General features: G+C 37.2%; 1 long non-coding RNA gene across 3 annotated transcripts; it reads right to left on the reverse strand.

The window, feature by feature from the left end:
* Positions 1–1646: 1646 nt before the first annotated feature.
* Positions 1647–18794, reverse strand: LOC310896782. 3 transcript variants are annotated; one of them, XR_014581838.1, is made up of 4 exons: positions 17752–18794; positions 14409–14583; positions 11463–11656; positions 1647–2294 (listed from the first exon to the last, which is right to left on the reverse strand). It is a non-coding gene; the product is annotated as an uncharacterized lncRNA (long non-coding RNA). The 3 variants fall into 3 exon arrangements; XR_014581839.1 differs by lacking the exon at positions 1647–2294 and adding an exon at positions 8062–8879; XR_014581837.1 differs by lacking the exon at positions 11463–11656.
* Between the last annotated feature and the right edge of the window lie 818 nt (positions 18795–19612).

A 19612-nucleotide genomic window follows, 5' to 3' on the forward strand; every position in this document is an offset into this window, starting at 1 on the left:
TAAATTTATAATGCAACCTTAGCTCTATGAAATAATAATACAGCCAGTGATAAATTACATTGCTCAATCATTTATTAATAAGCTTCATTGGAAAGATTTTATCAGTGCTTAAAATTCACTAAGTTACAAGATCACAGATGTTCAGGGTTCTGGAGCCAGAAACTTAATATTAATGAACTCTCATTAATACCTAATCAACTTGTGATATTTTGATCCTGTGAGAAAATCGATGGCCAATAAAAATAAACACAAGAGGTCTTCCTATCTAGAAAAAAAAAAAAATGGTATAAGCCTGAGAATGCACACAGTAACCAAGATGCAGTAACTAAGGTTAAACAGCTGGAGGCTAAATTTTAACTTTTTTTTTTTTTTTTGGACAGGATGGATTTATTCTGTCACCTAGGCAATTTCAGAGTCTTACTTGGTAGGATTTATATAGGCATTCAGACTTAGCAGATGTATTCACATGCAGTACATTAACTATGCAAAAACTACTTTCCAGGATATTCTGGATTAGGGTCTTAAAAACAGACCTCTCTGGAAATGAAATCCTTCAAAAAAATCTCTGTTCATCTCTGAACGTGATTCTGCTGCACTTCAAGTGTGAAATCTACTTAAACACATATGGCATCTGAAATGATATCATATACATTTCTGTGTAAGAAGAATGTTCTGGGTTTTAACCCTGTAGTGATGACAAAATGGGGAATGCAAGTGTATTTTGGACTTAAACTAGGAACACAGAAATTGTCACAGTAGATCTGAGCAATGATCCATCTGGTCCAGTATTTTTTTTCCAAAGGTGAGCACCACCAGTTGCTTCAGGCAAATTCACCAATAAATTGAATCAACAACTAGGAAAAAGTCATACTTAGAGCATTTTTTTTTAAATCAAATCTATTTGATTAATGGGTCTACATCTTTTGTGAAATGTTAATCTTTATGATGCAGATTAGCACCATAATTATGGTTACCAAATATGATTTTTAAAAACATATTTCTTTAGACCTTGTAGCAGGGAGACCACAGAACTCTTACATAGTGCAAGCAAAACAGTCATTTATTCATTTTTATGTGAGCTAGCCATTAGTTTCTTTTAAAATTCTTTATTTTATTCTTTTAAATTTAATTTAAATTTAAATTTAATTCTAATTCTTTTAAATTTAAAATTTCTTTTAAAATTCTTATTTGCGCATGTGTAAATAGAAGTACTGACATTAGTATATATTATATTTTATCATACATCATTAATTTCCTCTCTGTGGGTTTCATCCTTTTTATTATTATTATTTTTTTCCTGTTGATAATTTCTTTAGCACTCTTTAGATACATAATGTTTATGATCTCTTTTTTTTTCCCCTTGTTTTGTTGGGATATTCCTTCTAGGAATGTCCTGGAGAGAAGAGAGTAGCCCCACTTTGTCCTTTTGGGCAGCTGGTCTACAAAAGAATGATAACAAGTTTAATGAATTTTATGATAACCTATATCAATTTCATGTTTTCATGGGTAAGGATAGAGACAAGGGATTTTCTCAGGGTGTTGTCCTTGGAATATCATTTTAAATGGATAGACTAATTTTTCAGGTCCCTTTAATAACTGAAGAGAAAACTGGTTCTGAAAAAAAAAAAAAAAAAAAAGGATGTTGATGACCTGTAAGAGCTTGAGAGAGGGAGAGACAGACAGACAGACAGACAGACAGAGGTGAGTCTTACTGTTTTTACTAATTTGGAATTAAACAGCTCTCTTTAAAAAAAAAAATGTTGTGTAGAATTCAGGTTTTAGGCCAATGTCTGTTTGAATTTGAATTATCAAGACTGAGTTGAATTGTTGAAATGAAAAGCTAACTTAATTTGTACAAAGCTCCATACAGAAGTTTACCATCGTGTCATTCACAGAGCATTATTTCATCTCTAAAATCAAAAGCAAATGTGGTTAATGATATGTAAATCGGAGTGGTGGAGGAAAAATCAACTTAATTAACTTTATTGTAGTTTTGTACTATCAGTTTATTGCCCACCATTACAGAGGGACTGGCTGACACCACACGCACATGACAATGCCAGAAATCTTTCTCAATTCTTTCTGTATTTACCTTAAATATGAACCTAAAGTAGTCCCCTTCTGCTGGGGAGATCTCCTCAGAAGATGGCGCTTCTCAGTGTCACTTCCCTGGCTTAGCGAAGCCTCAGCTGGGTGCAGAAGAGGTTGAGCATTTATCAGTGCTTCTGAAAATGTATGAGGGATGTTGTCTGTACTGCATCTCTAGGCCACCTTCAGAATGGAGATCCACCTACCTGGCATAAAAAGGACCAAGTAAACTGTATTATTCCTTTAACAGTAATGGATGCTCTTTTAGCATGCATTAAGTGTAGTAAATAAGCAGGGGTAACAAAACAAAAGAAAACCAAAAAAAATGGTAATAATGTAGATCCAACATAACATCATGAGGATTCTCAGATGGTTGCATTTTGTATAAAAATGTACCAAGTGAATAAGATGGTGATTCAGATAAATTCTTTTTTGTTGCATTGGAACCTCTGGCTGTTTATTAGGTAAGATCCTAATGTTTTTGCTGGTAGAATGGGTAGAGCTTCAAATCTATTTCCCTGTATCCTCTGGAGTCTCTCCAATGAATGTGAACCATTCTGATGTTATACAACAGTGCAGCAGCTTGTCAGTGCTTTTGTTTCTGAACAGTGTGAGAGAAGTGCCAAATGATGCTATTGTAAAATATAAGAGTGCTTCAGCATGTTGGGGAACACAGAGTGACTGTCGATGTGACATTGATTAATGACTGCGAAGTGTCAAAATGAGATACTGCACATTCAGTCTTAGATTTTATATTAATCCAACCAAAAATTATGCCTTACAAGGTAATACCAATATCCAGACAACTGCAAACAAGGGGATCTTAGGTTTGGTGTCTCATAATTTTATCTAATTCTTTATCTAAACCAAACGAACAACAACAACAAAAAACACAAAGCTTTAAAAATGAATGAAATAGAGAGAAGAAACCCAAATATCCTCCTGGTATAAGGATAGGAAAAAAAAAAAAAAAAGCTCGTGTTACACTACTAACTTTCTGTTTAAGTGAACTATATCATTTGTCTGTGTCATAATGTCATAATCTTCCAACTTACAGCATTAAAATTTTATTTACCCACTAGACAAACAAAACGCAATGACATATTATCTACTGTTTACAAGGCTGTAGTGTAGGAAGATACTATATCTGCTTATATTTGTAAAAACATAACCTAGAGCAAAATGGACCCAAAGGTACTTTTAAAGTACAAGATTGGAGATGGAAACAGAATGAGGAGTTGAAAAACAGAATATTTTTTCTGATGCACAGTAGAAGATTTTAAAATATATACAATGTATCAGCAAGTACTTCCAAAGCAGTCTGGAAATTTCTTTTTATTCCAAATCACATTAAAAAAGGACAAAAACAATGAAACCATACACATGCAAAACACACACACACACATACACACAAAAGCCAAATGTTGAAAACGTTGGTTCTGTGTGGTAAGTTTATTTCAGTACAGTAACAAGGCACTGTTTTGATTCAGTTGCTTAATTTTGTTTTGAATATTCAAAGATCATACATTTTACAGCATACACTCGAGTATTTACAGCAAATACTTTAAAATTCTAAAGAAATTCATCAGAATAATAAAGCAGCTGCAAAATACTGAATTTCTGTATACCAGTATCAATGGAATTAAATAAGAATGTCAAAGTAATTTTTACTTTTGTCCACTGAATATTTTATTGAAATAGGTGTATCCTCATAGATTATATGGACATTATGTAATTTCCATGCCCAGCAAAAATCACAGACCCAAATGTTGCTACCACCACTGTTACTGTTAGCCCCAACTAAGACCAAAGGCCCTTTGTGCTTGGTACTGGACATAGAAGTAAACCTTATTCCAAAAATGAGGTAAATTCTACACGCAGAAGTGGAAACTGGTAGATGCCCAGCTGAAGTTGCAGCTATCTATTTGTGCTCTTAAAAAGTTAACAGAGTTAATCTGGCTACAGTCTGGCAGGTCTGTTAGATAATTATCACTAACATCAAAAACTTGACATAGTTGTAATTACCAATCTAGTTTTCATTTACTGGCTCAATCCTTATTTTCATCTTCCTAACTCAAAAGCTAAAATGAACAGGACTGAGAATTTTAGGAGAGATCAATTTTTATTAGCAAGTGAGCACATCTAGGTTCAAGAAGCATGATTTAGTTAGCAGTCATGTTTCTGGCAACAATAAATAAGTATATAAGGCAAACAGCTTCTTCCAATGCTCAGTGAGATATAAACTCCCTAATTACTGTCCAAGTTAAGCTATTAATTTTCTTCCCCAACTTGCTTAGTTGTTTTAAATTATTTGGTATGTGTTAATTTAGAAAAAAGAACACTTCCCATAAACATTTGGATAATAAAATATGAATTAAACCATCACGTTTGCAGAAGATATTTTTAGAATGTAGTGAAAAAATAGCAACAAGTTCGCAGATGACTAAGGGAGGTCTTTTGCAGAATAGCCTGTTGTCACTGTGAGCTGAGAAGAAATTGGGTCATATATGTACCAAGAAGCTAGCTATTGGGTTGGACTTTAACACCCTAGATTAAATTACAAATGCAAAAGAATGCTAGAAAGAATAAAATGGTTTGCATTTCCTAGGAAAACAAGCCAAACAAAAACATTTCTTGTCATCTGAACTTAACCATGACAAAACTCGGAAAAAATATGACTAGTGTCATGCAGTCAGCTGGTAGCAGGGAGCGTGACACTGGGTCTGGTTGAGTAAACTGTAAGCATTCGAGTCAAGCACCAACATCATTCTTGTTCAATTGTTAGTTTTAGCCTGAGCTTCCCAAGTGAAGCCCAGAGAAAGTTCAGGCACTGCCAAGGGTTTGTAATCAAAGGTAGGTCAGGTTGATGGTTAGACTTGATGATCATAGAATCATAGAATATCCCAAGTTGGAAGGGACCCATAAGGATCAAGTCCAACTCCTGGCACCGCACAGGTCTGCCCAAAAGTTTAGACCATGTGACTAAGTGCACAGTCCAATCTCTTCATAAATTCAGACAGGCTTGGTGCAGGGACTACTTCACTGGGGAGCCTGTTCCAGTGTGCAACCACCCTCTCGGTGAAGAACCTCTTCCTGATGTCCAGCCTAAACTTCCCTTGCCTCAGCTTAACACCGTTCCTGCGGGTCCTGTCACTGGTGATAACAGAGAATAGGTCACCTGCCTCTCCACTCCCCCTCGCAAGGAAGTTGTAGGCTGCGATGAGGTCCCCCCTCAGCCTCCTCTTCTCCAGGCTGAACAGGCCAAGTGACCTCAGCCGCTCCTCATATGCTTTCCCCTCTAGGCCCTTCACCATCTTCGTCGCGCTCCTCTGGACACTCTCCAACAGTTTAATGTCCTTTTTGTACTGTGGTGCCCAGAACTGCACACAGTACTCGAGGTGAGGCCGCACCAGCACAGAGTAGAGCGGGACAATCACTTCCCTCGACCGACTAGCAATGCTGTGGTTTATGCATCCCAGGATACGGTTGGCCCTCCTGGCTGCCAGGGCACACTGCTGGCTCATATTCGACTTGCTGTCAACCACAACCCCCAGATCCCTCTCTGTGGGGCTGCTCCCCAGCGTCTCATCGCCCAGTCTGTACTTATAGCCAGGGTTGCCCTGTCCCAGGTGCAAGACCCGGCACTTGCTTTTGTTAAACTTCATGTGGTTGGTGATCGCCCAGCTGTCCAGTCTGTCCAGATCTCTCTGCAAGGCCTTTCCACCCTCATCAGAGTCCACAACTCCTCCAAGTTTGGTGTCGTCGGTAAATTTGCTCAAAACACCTTCTAGTCCTACATCCAAATCATTTATAAAAACATTGAAGAGGACTGGCCCTAAAATGGAGCCTTGAGGGACCCCACTAGTGACCATCAGCCAGCCAGGTGTGGCCCCATTTACCACAACCCTTTGAGCTCTGCCCGTCAGCCAATTGCTCACCCATCGTATGTTGTTTTTGTTTAGCTGTATGCTGGACATTTCGTCCGCTAGGATCCTATGGGAAACCGTGTCAAAAGCTTTGCTCAAGTTCATCACATCAGCTGGTTTCCCTTGATCGACTAGATGGGTGATCTTACCATAAAAATAAATCAAATTTGTTAGGCAGGACCTACCCCTCATGAACCCATGTTGGCTGGGACCAATGACTGCATTGTCCCCCAGGTGTGCTTCAATTACTTCAATGATCTTAAAGGTCTTTTCCAACCTAAATGATTCTATGATTCTCTATGAGAAGACAGACAGGGAAAGATATAATGAAGAAGAAATGAGGTAGAAAAACAAAACTGGGGGAAGTTTCAGAGAAGAAATATGGGAAAGTGAAGAAAAACTGCTAAGGGTTTTAGAGGATTGAAATGATACATTTCTCTCTCCTTGGTTTCTGCAAGATATTCTGTAGTAAATACCATATAGAAGGTGGAATTATATGACTCTATGGATTTATGCTGTACAGTCTACTGCTTTCAATGAGTACTGTTTTGTTAAGAAAATATGTTGACCCTGGAACAACACAGAGAAGTGGCAATAAGGAGTTTTAAAAACTTTTCTGCTGAGAGCCAGTTGGATTTTAATGGATTACCTTGGACCTGAGTTTAAAAGTGTGCACAGAAGATCCTATACCTATAAATAATAAAGTACCCTGAATTTTGCTTTCTATAGGCAAAATGTGAGAGAGAGCTGTGCTGTAATTGAAGGAAGACATTCACATATGTGCTGTGCCTGCACACTGCATTTTTGTAGCCGCACATGAGGCAGATGAGAATCTAGGTCCAGGACAGAAAGCCTCTACTGTAGGCTCAAGGGTTGGCAGCAGGGGCCACAGAGGCTATCTAGCTCTACTATCAGGGCCATAACCCTCCTTAGTAATGAACTAACTGATCAGAAGTATATTTGGTTTCATTGAGTTTGAAAGAGCACAAAACATTAGAAAATACTAAAGAAAAACATAAACTTGAATCCCTCTGAACCATAATTTACTTTTTCTGCCAAATCTTCACTAAGGCACAAACTGCAAACTGATGGATTGACAGATTTATCCCCACAATTCATTTCTGCTTCATGGCTTAAGAAGAATTAGTGTTTCTTAGCCAATCAAACAACTTGTAATAATTGTTTCTGTATCAGACCTGGTTTAGCTTTCATTTCTCTTAAATAGCAGCATTTGCAATAATACCTTTTAAAGCTACTTCCACTCAACAAGTATTTCTTGGCAAACAGGATCATTGTTTCTTTGTTATTGTTGTTTTCTTTATGAGTATTTAAAATCTGATTTTGAATTCCAAAAGAGATCTTTAACCATGAATTTCTGCTTTCAATTTAAATCAGGTTTCAGACTGTACATGCTGTTATTCACATTCTATATTGGAAAGAAAAGGCAATTTTATTTTAAATAATCACCACAAAAAATAGGGAAAAGTTACCTTTAAAAAGACAAAATGACATAAAAGGACTAACTCCTGACATCACGTGAAATACATTTGAATTAACTCTGTTACTCACACTCTTAAAGTGTGAGACCATCTACATAAAATATTCATCTTTTAAGGGACTCTCAGGCTCCTAGTAGTGGAAACTTTGTTGGTTTGGTAACCTCTGCCATTCAGCATCTGTAGCTAAAAGAAAATGCTTGTGCTATGGCAGCAGGTGGCTGCAATGTCAAACTCCACACCAAAGAGCAGTTGCCCACGTACTGACACACACAAGAAGAGCCAGCTTCTCTGGGTACTTCAGTTAAGGGACATTTCCAGCCATCTCCCTCTTTCATACTACCCACAAAAACAGCCCAGGAGTTAAAGGATCAAAATTAATGACTGAAATAGCAGACAAATGTTTGGCTGCTGTTGCAGGTCTGCTCCTCTGCCAGGTAAGACCTACATTTTGTCAAAGAAAGGAAATAAATATTTTCCTTCCCTATATATATTTCAAAATTTGAACATTTTCATCCAATATGGGCAAATTTCACAGCAGGTGTCAAGATGAAGCTTTGAGGAAAAAAGAGGGAGTCGTAAATAGTTTCAATCCTTAAAAGTTTCTGGTCACAAATTCTCCAGATCTCTCTATCCTGATGTTTTAGTCAACTTCTTTTTGTGCCAAAAATGTTATTGAATTTTCTTGATGCATAGATAAGCTTCCCTTTCCTGGCTCATACAGTCATGATCTCTATTTCTTCCACAAGATTTTTGTGACATACATAAAAATTACTGAGTATAGTCAATCAGAAAACATTGCTTAATTTGATTTGTGTTTAAAAACAATAATGTATATTTTATGATCCAAAAATGTTGGAGTCATTGGAAAAGCCCTCATGACTTCAGCAAGCTTCGGCTCAGTACCATGGATTGCTTTTGGAAACACGTGTTCATGCTACTTGTCCTTATTTTGACCTCAGATGGGAACAGAACTGTTACTAGGATGGCACAGACACTATGGGGATTGCAGCTGAGACGTGAGATAGGCCTGAACTGCTTCATTTGAGCGATAATACTTAGAGAAGGGGAAATACATGAGAAGAAAAGACTGGGAGAGATGGAAGTAGAATAAATGCGTCTTTATGAGAAAATGCAAAAACAGTGAGGGAGGTACCAAGGGCAGAAGCAGTAAGATGCAGTAAGAAGATGGAAGAGATGCAAATTTCTTGATGGAGTGAAGGAGGATTCTGTTTGTTGCAGTGGTTCAACACTAAGTGTAAGTGCAATTAACAGGCAGAGAAAAACATTGCTCAGCTGATGGGTAGAGAAGATGAGTCTTTCCAAATCCTTTCCTGTTACAGCACACTGTCATGGAGATAGGACTGACCTTCAAACAAAATGAAAGGTAAGTTTAGTTTTACTGACAGAAAGCCAGAGCTTTTGATTCTGTAGTATCAGTTTAGAAATATCACAAAAATGGGAGGATGGAGATAGGGTCTACATTATTTTAGGTATTTTCAGTGTGGGTTATAATAGATTATTTATGATTTTTCCAGCATCTAAATACATAATGGTTATTTGCTTAAAAAAAAAAAAAGTGATGATTTGATGATTTTGGAAATATCTCCTCATCCCCTTTCTTGTGCTTCCACTACTAGTCAGGGATTGAATATTAACTTCTTCAAATAATGCTCCCCCAAGCCATTATATTACATTTTAGTTACAGCCCAAGTACAATTTTACATTTCCCTTGTTATGTGAAACTCTCACTCTGCAGATTCTATATTCTATATTTGGCAATATAATTACTGTTGCCTTAAGCACTTTTTCCCCATAGAATATTTCTTCCTCATTTATATTGTTACATTCCAAGAGAGTTTTCAGGAGCCTTGGTGAGTCTCCTTGTGTTGCCTTCAAGAATAAATAAATAAAAAAAATAAAATAAAATAAAATAATAAAATAAAATAAAATAAAATAAAATAAAATAAAATAAAATAAAATAAAATAAAATAAAATAAATAAAATAAATAAAATAAAATAAAATAAAATAAAATAAAATAAAATAAAATAAAATAAAATAAAATAAAATAAAATAAAATAAAATAAAATAAAATAAAATAAAATAAAATAAAATAAAATGTTTCTTAGGCTTTAGCTTCTGGATTTAATAGTGACAAGCCACAGATGTTCAAGAATTGTGTTTAGGCAACACATAAGTATACATATATATATATATTGTGTTTAGGCAACACATAACAATAATTATTATTGTTGTTGTTTCTATTGAGCCTCTTGGCTACAGTTAGGGATAAGGTCCTGTTGTGCTAGACACCACTGTATTCACATGTAATAAAAAAGGCAAGTATACAGTCCCTGACTAATGAATTTAGGGACTGCTCCTGGCAGGTGATGAGCAGTCTTCTTAGCTAGCTGGAGCACAAAGAGTCATCTTACATAATAATGGTAAAGCCATATGCCACATACAGCAATTTGGGGTTATCCAGATTTTTCCTTTTGCTAATGGTGTATATGTGTCTACCTCTAATAAGTAGCTCTGTGAGAGAAAAGTTTGTTACAAACTCTCTGTGAGAGAAAAGTTTGCTACAAAAAATTGTTCTTTGATTTGTTATTGACTGAAAGCTGACAATGCCCAGGGATCTGTCCAGAAAAAAAAAATAATAATAATAATCTGGACAAATTCAGAACCTTCTAAGAGGAAGTGACATCTCCTGAGATTGGGATGTGGTTTGCAAGCCCCAGAAGGTATATTTTCATTCTACACTCATCTCTCTCTAGGAAGATATATGGTCATCCAGTTGGCCAGAGGCAGTCCCCAGTTTTCTAAATTTGCATTCAACTTAATCCATGAACAGATGATATACTTTTTCTTCAATATTGGACTATCAAAATGAGAAATGGGTGACTGTAACTCTTTTATTTGTAAAATAGATCCACATTGCTAACCAGTGTTTTTTGTTTAAAGGAAAATTGAAGAATGCTCTTCCTTGGTATCATGTCTACACTTTTCAACAAAGAAGGTCTCAGATTAACTTTTTGGCCTTAGATCAGCAATGTACTTGAAAACGTGCTTAACTTTAAGCACTTCCTCAAGTTCCATTGAAGTGTACTGTCAGCACTCAGCAAATAATAAATGGCAACAACATTTGAAGCTAATCCACTTTCCTTTCAGAAAGCTACATGATAATGCCACAGAGCAAATATTATATGCAAAAAGTATTTCTTTGTGAAGTCACTCAATGGTACTTCAGCTACGGTTTAAATGATTTGCTGAACCAGAGTTTCAAATGGGTTTAGATAATACAACAAGATCAAATTGCAATGTGTGTTTTTCAAAATGTTGGCCTGATCCTGAAAATTACTAGGTGAGTAATTTAATCAGTGTTTTCAGAGAATAAGTGTAGGCAGCATCTGAAGGCAGAAGGCAAAGGTGTCAAATCCCATTAACAAGTATAATAAGTAGCATAGGTGATTACGGTAGCTTGCTGAGTACCTGCTGATAGATGCTGACCTCAAGGGATTGAATGCTCTGCACTTCCCAGAAGATTCTTGTACAAAGCAGAATAAGAATAATACAAAGAAGTATCCCGATCACTAGTCAAATAGATGTTTATTGCATATGAAGCTTAAAAGACAAAACTATAGTTATGGCTCTTTGCCTCAACGGGAGCCAAAATTCCCAACAGGATGCAGTGTTGGAAATTTGGCTGGAATGCCAACTTCCTGGGATTTTTTTTTTTTTTAATTTAAAATAGGCAGATGACATTTTCAAGAAATGCCTGTGCTATAATCACACCACCATTAAGAAGCAAGCTAAATTAGCTCATCTTTTGGTCCTGCTCGTGCATCTACATTGCTAATGGCTCCCAAGCTCAGTAGACTAAAACCCATTAAAAATCAAACAAATAAGTGCAAGGACACACAAATAAAAAATAAAAAAAAAAAAAAACACCTTGCACTGCTGTATAGAGGTTTCCTCTTTCTTCAGCCTGAGGGACAGTGGTGCATGTCTGGGGAGGCTGATTCAAGAAGCAGCACTTGCTGCTGCATCTGAAAAGGATTTGCTTGGCCTCCTTTACTGCCAAGCTGCTTGAGGCATGGGTTTGTCACTGCATGTGCTGCGCCAGGCACTTGCAAAACAATGACCTGCAAAACATAGTAACAAGAAGACTTTGCTGGGTTATGCTTGCTAGGGAAAACTTTTGTTGCTGAGGCTCAAGCCCTTTTGCCACATAAGACAAATTAGATCACAAGCCTGTGGGACTGGGATCTAAGTAGGAGAAAAAAGGGAGGAGAGACAGGAGCAACGCAAGTCGGGGGGTGGGGGGGGTGGGGGAGGGAGTGGGGGGAGTCAAGTGTTGCTGTGGTTCTCACATGGTAATTATTTACTTTTTAGCAGCAATATGAAACGCGTACACAGCTGGGAGTCTGGCACTTCTTAAAACCTTTTGGGGCCACTTTGGGTCCTTCTGCTTTCCTGGAGCTTGTGGAAGAGACGACACAAGAAGTCTGTGTGTAAAAAGACTCGTTCTGTGTGTCCGTGCCCTCTCCTCACAGCAGGCTAAGGCCAGTCCCCATACACTCTCCAGGGTGGGGGTACACAAAACAAAACTCACTGCAGTGCAGACAGTTTTAAGTTAAGATTTCCTCCTTAGGCCTGAAGGACATTGATACATGTCCCGATACAAGAATCATCAAGGACAAGGATCCTGATAAGGATCCCAGAACACTTTTACCCATCATTTGGGGAGAAGATGGGTGTCCCCTTTGCCCCAGGAGAGATGGGGCTGGGGGGGGGGGGGGGGGGAGAGGTGGGGGGTCACTGCCTTCCCACCCACAGGCTCCCTGGGCAGGTGGGTCTTCCTCGGGTGGATGCTTACTGGGCACAGCTCAGGGAATAACGCAGCTGCAATAATAACACAGTCATTTTGCAGTCATGTTCAGCTTTTCCAAAAAGGTCTTTCTGGGTTCCTATATATTTTTAATAAGGCACAACAGAGTCAAGCTGTGTTAAACTATCTCCCTCAAACCCCCATGGTGTTGGGGGTGCCAGCCTTTCCTTGCTCTTGAAGATAATCTGGGAATGCAGCTGCGCCCTTCCTGCAAGTAAGTGTTAGGACATGTTCTGTCAGCTGTGTCCCAGCTTCGTCCCTTTATTTGGCATAAGAGCATGGTCTCCTAACTCTCCCACACAGCTATGGGTATCCAAGAAAGGCCTTGATGAAGGTAAAGTATTCTGATAACTCATGGATGTTGCCGGGGACATAGGCAGGGTTATGCTGGACTCTGCTGAGATGGCAAGGGGAAACATTGCAGGGAGAGGAAATGGTCGATGTAGAAGCAGAGTGCAGTTTCTTTGCAGGGGTTGAATATGGAGATTCAGAAATATTAGGAATTATATCTTTCACTCACTGAAGAGGGGCTCTTTGGAAACTTTGCTGATCCAAATTATATTATCTCAAAGATGTGATTTATCACATTGTGTTAGATTTGGGTTTTTATAGGAAGGTCAAAACCAAGCTGTACAGGAAATAGGACCTTCTGGCTAATTCACTTTTTGTCTGAATCTGGGAAACACAAACAGTGTTTAGGGAATTTTGTATTCACAGCTTTTACTGTCAGCTATTTTTTTTTCTCCTTTGTATTTCCTCTCAAAAAAAAAAAAAGGGGGGGGGGTGAAGAACATCATAGTAAGTAAAACATTAATGAATCAACTTGAAGAAGTATAGAAAATTCAAATGAACAAACAGTAGATGTTTTGGCTTAATAGTAATGTCAAAATATTAAAAAGAGTCACTCTGAACCAAACAAAACTGTTTTCTAGAAAAAGTATAGTTTAACCCTTACTAAAATATATTAATGAGAACTGAGCAACTATATTTCATTTTAAGGAAAGAAAATAAAATGATTAAGATTTCTTAAATTCTAACAAAATGTCAAAAATAAAACCAAACAAATAATAGAAAAGCTATATGATAGTTATTTCCTGTTTGAAACCATGTTTAATCCTCCTTCCTTTTCTTCTTCCCTTTCCTTCCCTCAGACTAATAATAAATAATAATAATAATAATAATAATAATAATAATTAATAATAATAATAATAAAATGTTTGTGGAAAAGCTCTTTTTCACTGAGTGTGTGTTTTCCTCTCCTTTAATACCCAGTAAAAAATACTTGTCTATCATTAAGTAAGGAGAGCATCTTCTTTAGGAGACTTAGGGGGAAGCATCTGAGACTGCAGAAATTCCCCTTGAGCTTGGGGGGGCAATCTATAGATCAAGAGGCAACTGCCTTGCTTTTTGGCTCTGGGTAGCCCCCTAACCACTGGTTATTTGTGCATGTCTACTTTTAGCAAGTACTAAATTGTGAAAATCTAAAATATGAATCTTGGAACAATTCAGAGGCCAGAACAGCCCCTTGCTGAGAAGGACAAGGCCAAAGGCTCTCATTGTTGCAGCAAAGCTTGCCATTTCTTACTCTTGGTTCTTATGGAAAAGTTGGCATCGATTTAGATCTCCCAACCCAGCATTACAGGGTGGGAGGAATATTGTATGAACACAGATTTGCTCTCAGCACAATGAAATAGGACCGCATCTTAAGACAGAGCTATCTTTTTATTCTTCATCTCCATAGTCCCTCACACAGCAGGATCCCTGACTGACTCCAAGTCCTACTGTTTTGTGAATAATATCAACAACAATAACCATGCTGGCTGTTTCTAGTAAGAGCTGGAAGTGTAATTGCCAGTTGCACATCTGATAGCACAAAACTGTTTTGAACAATCAAAAGAAAAAAAAAAAAGAAAAAGAAAAAAGGGGAAAAAAAACAATAAATCAACAAAGCAAATAGAATAATGTTGATTAAAATCATCTCTACACCCTCCTGAATATATTCTTACCCATGGCTGGCTGTCTTTTCTTCTGCACGATTCTTCCATCTGTCTGACAATCCTGCATTTACTTTCAGGCTTTGTTATGATTCTTTCTAGTAAAATACTTCAGCACTTTTGTCAAGAAGATGAAGTCTTCGAAGCAGGCATCTTCAGCAGATTTGTATGCTGGTGGATCTCTTTCCTGTTGAGATGTGAAAAAGAGGCCACCATTTAATTTACACAGGTGTATAACTTGGTGGTGTGAACAAGTACAATTTTATTCTGTACTTATGAGCATGAATTAGCTTTGAATACATTTATAAGGTACAACTGAGATTTCTGGTGATTTCTATACCTTTTCATAAAACAAAGGGAAATATGTTAATTTGGTTAACTTATGTTGGAAATCTTATCTGATGTCATTTGTTCACAGTTTTCAGCTGCTGCAAGTAATCAATAGCTGTAGGACCTCCCTGGGCCATTCTGGGGAGTTTTGAAAACCCTTACACTGGATGTTCTGTCTCCCCATCCCAGATGGGTAGCTCCAGCTGCAGTTTGAAGGCATGTGCTTGCACTTAAGACCGAAACTAAGTACCATCTAATTCTTCCAATTCAAGGGAATTGAATTATCTAAGTAATTACTATTAATTAATAATATTGTTTCACATTAGGTTTATATATATGTATATATACTTATATATATTTCAGGAAATAAAATACTTTAGTAATATTTTCAGACAGACCAAAATTATATTACTTTAAACCTATGTTTTCTCAAATGATCTGCTGATTTAAGGGTCTCTCACTGACCTCCCATTGACTTTCTCCAATGTTAAATTTTTATGTCTAATAGAAGATAGACAGATTAGTAACAACCAATGACTGGTGTACAGAGTCAGGACCAAAAAATAACTAGTGCCCTATGCAGGTCATGTTATTATATGCAAACTGCAAGGAGACAAAGAAGATTAGAGAGTTTAGGTAATAAATAAAGAGGAACCGGATCCTGTCCTCCATTTTTAAAGCTGGATTCATATAAAATTCAAATGTACCATAAATTTGAAGCAAATCAGATATGGGTAGTTGGAATAATCCTATATTAGTTCAGGATGGGATTGAGTTCAGAGAAAGTTCAGAGGAGTTCCCAAGTACAAATTCTCTTTTTTCCTTTATCCAAATAATCCCCATCAGTAGTTCTGGAGCAGGATGGTAACCACTCCTAGCTAAAAGCTAGAAGAATCTGGTGAAATCTCAGTTCATCTTCTCCATGCAGGTAACACCACTTTCTCATAAATAAGGTGAACAGAGTGGGGATGTCACTACATTGAAATGTGCCCTGAGAAAACACATTATTCTTCTAAATATTTTTTTCATATGAGATTCAGATTAAGATTCATGCTCTGAAAGGCTTCCCAGCTATCGGTTGCAGCCAAGTGGCTCATGTAAAAACCCCCTGTGGAAATACTACGTGTGTGTGCAAGGTGCTGGCCAGGAAGCCCTGGCCAGGAGGCAAGTTCAAGGTTGCCTAGCAGGTTCCTCAAGTCAGCAGCTTACCAGAACCCCACTGCTGCCTTTGCACAGATCACAATAGCTTCGTTTTTTTCCATTCACATATACAATTAGCATATGCAGAGTGTCATCTGTGTTTCTGAGTTTGTCAGCTGGAGCTTCTGTGACAAGAGGGCTCTAACCAGAGTGCTATGTTGTCTGTAGATATGCCCACTGTGACAGACCCGTAGGCTGCTTGAAACTGAATACTAAAATGTGATTTATTTCCCCTGGTGGGTCTGACGTGTCTTTAGATATCTGGAATACATACTACATTATTATTAGTGTTCAACTATGTTCTTTAATAATCTCCTAGGAAACAAGGAAATGTGTGTGTGTTGGGGGGTGGGGGGGGTGGAATATCCATAATTGTCTAAAGACAAGTATATACAAATTGCAAAGTATTTTGTTCATAGAGTGCAAGCACCTCTAATTATAACGAAGCGTAAATTCATTTCTAGGGCTGTCAGACCTCTAGAAAATAAGAGGGCTTTGACTTCCCAAGAACGAGTTTTGATCACTAGTTTTAGATCCTTCTACTTACTTTGCTTGTGTGCAGGAAGTGCATGAACAAATCCCATTCATAAATAAAGGGATTTGTGTGCTGGTCTGCTTCCCTCCCCCCTCCCGTGCACATTCCCCTTTTTGGGACCAAGCTCTTTAAAGTTTAGCAAACATGAAAGGAAATTGTTAAACTCTGGTAATTACCCTAGGATAAAAGTGATGTATCATTTCAAACAGGATTTCATTCAGCATTAATAATGACAACATGTGTCATTATTAATGGATATGGGAATGAACTGGATAAAGACTGGCTTTTTTTTTGTTTGTTTTTTTTTCCCCACAGCCATTGTAAGTTTTTGTTGTTATTAAAATAATAAAAAAAAAAAGTTAGAAAATAATAAAATATACCTACATTTCTTGCAGAGTCTAAAATAATGGAAATAGACCTAGTTTTTCCAAAATTGCCAAACTAAATTAATTTCAAGGGGTGTAAACTAGGACAGAAAAGACTCAAATGCCTATGTATTGATCACAAAACCCAGAGGTAAACTAACACAAAAATTGTTTTTTATCATTTAAGTCATTAACAAGGCAACTCAGAAAGACATTGGACCAATGTAGAATCGTTTTAGGTAATGAGTTAGGTTTTGCTGAGATGTAAGATTGTCAATAATGTCCAGAAAATATGGGTATCCTATTCTGATTTGTATCCAGTGGGGAAGTAGCATCCTAATCATTGAAATTACTTTGAAAATAATGGCCAGAATAGGAGTAGCTGAATAATTCTGTAGGCGAGGGCAGCAGAATCAGATCTGTAACACATAGGGCTCTCATCCAGGAAAGCGCATAAGCAAGTGCTTAAGTCTATTCCTTTTCAGGAAAGAATTTTGGCACATGTTAAATTTTAAGCATATGCCTAAAGTTAAAGTTAAGCATATGGTTAAATGTTTTCCTGAATGGAGGTTTTTCTGATTCAAGGCTTTATAGGGCAACGTATGGCATTTCTGAAGAAACCTAAAACATTCACACGCTTCACAGAAAGACAGAGAAAATGGTACAAATCATTTTTGAAATACCTGATTTATTGAATTCTATCAAGGAAGGATAAAGATTTAACATAAACCCTATGAAGTCCAAGAACAACAAAAACAAAATATTTATCTAGTAGGCTCATTCAATAAGCAGACATAGATCCCCAGAATTTTCCAAGAAGAGAAATTAGTCCCTAATGCACTCATCAAAGAGAACAGCAACATTACCTAGTATGTTTTGTGTTAGTCTTCCACTTTATCTCCTTTACCAGACTTTTTCTTCTTACCTTTTTTATGTTTGGTGAGAAATTAGGTCATGACTGTAGACAGGGTGCACACAAGACACAGAAGTCATAAATCTCCCTGCTGCAAGCCAGTTTCCATCCTGTTCTCATTTTATTTCTATGTTGTTAATAATAGCCCCACAGTCTATTTTAGTGAAATAATGTGGCACTTGACTGTGACTAGCCTTGAGCTGACTCACGTGATGAGCTTATTAGGAAGTGGAAAGAGTCTTTCCTTCCAGCTTCTTTCAGGTCTTGGTGCCAGAGGCTAGCACAGGCTTACTCAGGAGCACAGGTATCGCTAGACAGTGTACAATGAGCTCATGTGCTCACGTCAGGCTTTAGCTCCTACCTCAATGAACAAGCATTGCAACCAAACCAATCATTCTCCAGAATTATTCTTCCTAATAGAGGATAAAAAGAAGAGACAGGGAAGGGCATAAACAGGCAGGAACTGTATCACTGAAAGACCTCATAGCTATAGGCTTGCTATTATGTTTGATTCTTCCTTTTTTCTCACTCCCAAATCTCTTGTGCATGGTCTTCATACATCCTAATCCAGAAAGTTTGGTTACTGTTGGTATTTTTGAATGTTATTTAAGATCCTGTGAGGTTAAGTCTTATTCAGATAACAATAACTTGGCTTTAAGTCATATTAGTGACTGTACTTTGTCTTGGTTGAAGAAAATAGTTCTCTCTTCAAATGTCAGTCCCACTGGATTGATTATTCAAGGTCACAGCTTTATTATATGTATGCTGTTTGTGGCCACTGGCTAGAAGAAGGTTGCTGTAGTTTACAAATCAGGCAGCTCATTTCTGTATTGGCTTTTTGATTCATCGCAATTCAAGGCAAAAAGTGTCATGGAGCTGAGCAGAGAGTTTCTCTAATTATTATCATTATACCACAAATCTAACAAAAGATTCAATTTTATTACTAAAAATATTTCTTTTCAACTTAGCCCTTGCAGATGTCATCTGAGCCATTCTTCAACACTGGTCATTCAGGCTGCCTCTGTATACCTATATTTATTATCTCTTTCTTTCCTTGTCCCCCTCAGAAGAGTTACACAGGCCCTGGGGAGCCCAGAGTATTAAGAACCAAAGATGACTCAGGGTGTCATAGGTGGAGAGGGAAGACAGGACTTATTTATGTCATAATGGAGTTTTCTCCTAAACCCTAACTTATCAAGTTAAAAAATAAATCTTAAATCCTCATTTGTATAAAATCAAGATGCACTATGAAAACAAAGACTGCTACCTCAGTAAAGACAACTCAGTATTGTTATGACAGAGACATTCATCCAAGTTATTATATACTCAGATTCAAGTTACAGTTTCAAATAGAAAAGAAGGATTTGAACCAATATTTTTTCTGAAATCTCTAATAACTTAAATAATCATTATACTGGAGCAGTACGTACCTGTTGAGGGTTTTGGACAGAAATCACAACACAGATTGGAAAAAGAGTCCTGATAAAATATGTTGAAATTATTGGAAAACTTTTGTTTTCATTTGTAACCATTAGAATTTTCAGACGAAAACAGGAAAAATAAAAATTAAGAAACCTCGTCAGCTTCAGCTGTTGTTTACCATTGATAAATTAACTTTCATTCCTCTCCACCATCCCTTTACCACCTCCATGTCTGCAGAGCAAATCACTGCCTGAAGATAGAGAGCAAGAATATAAAACCCACCCAGTCCCTTACTACATGCTTCAGCATGTCAATAAAGAAATCAGCTTAATTTCTGATCTTTGTTTCACTTGCCTTCTTGCAGGCCTATTATCTGAGATCTTTCAAGTAGTAGTAAAGATGAACTGAAACCCAAAGTATTTTTTCCTTACATAAAGAGAGAGTATAACAG

This window comes from Anser anser, assembly GCF_964211835.1.
Source record: "Anser anser genome assembly, chromosome: 3".
Lineage (NCBI taxonomy): Eukaryota > Metazoa > Chordata > Aves > Anseriformes > Anatidae > Anser > Anser anser.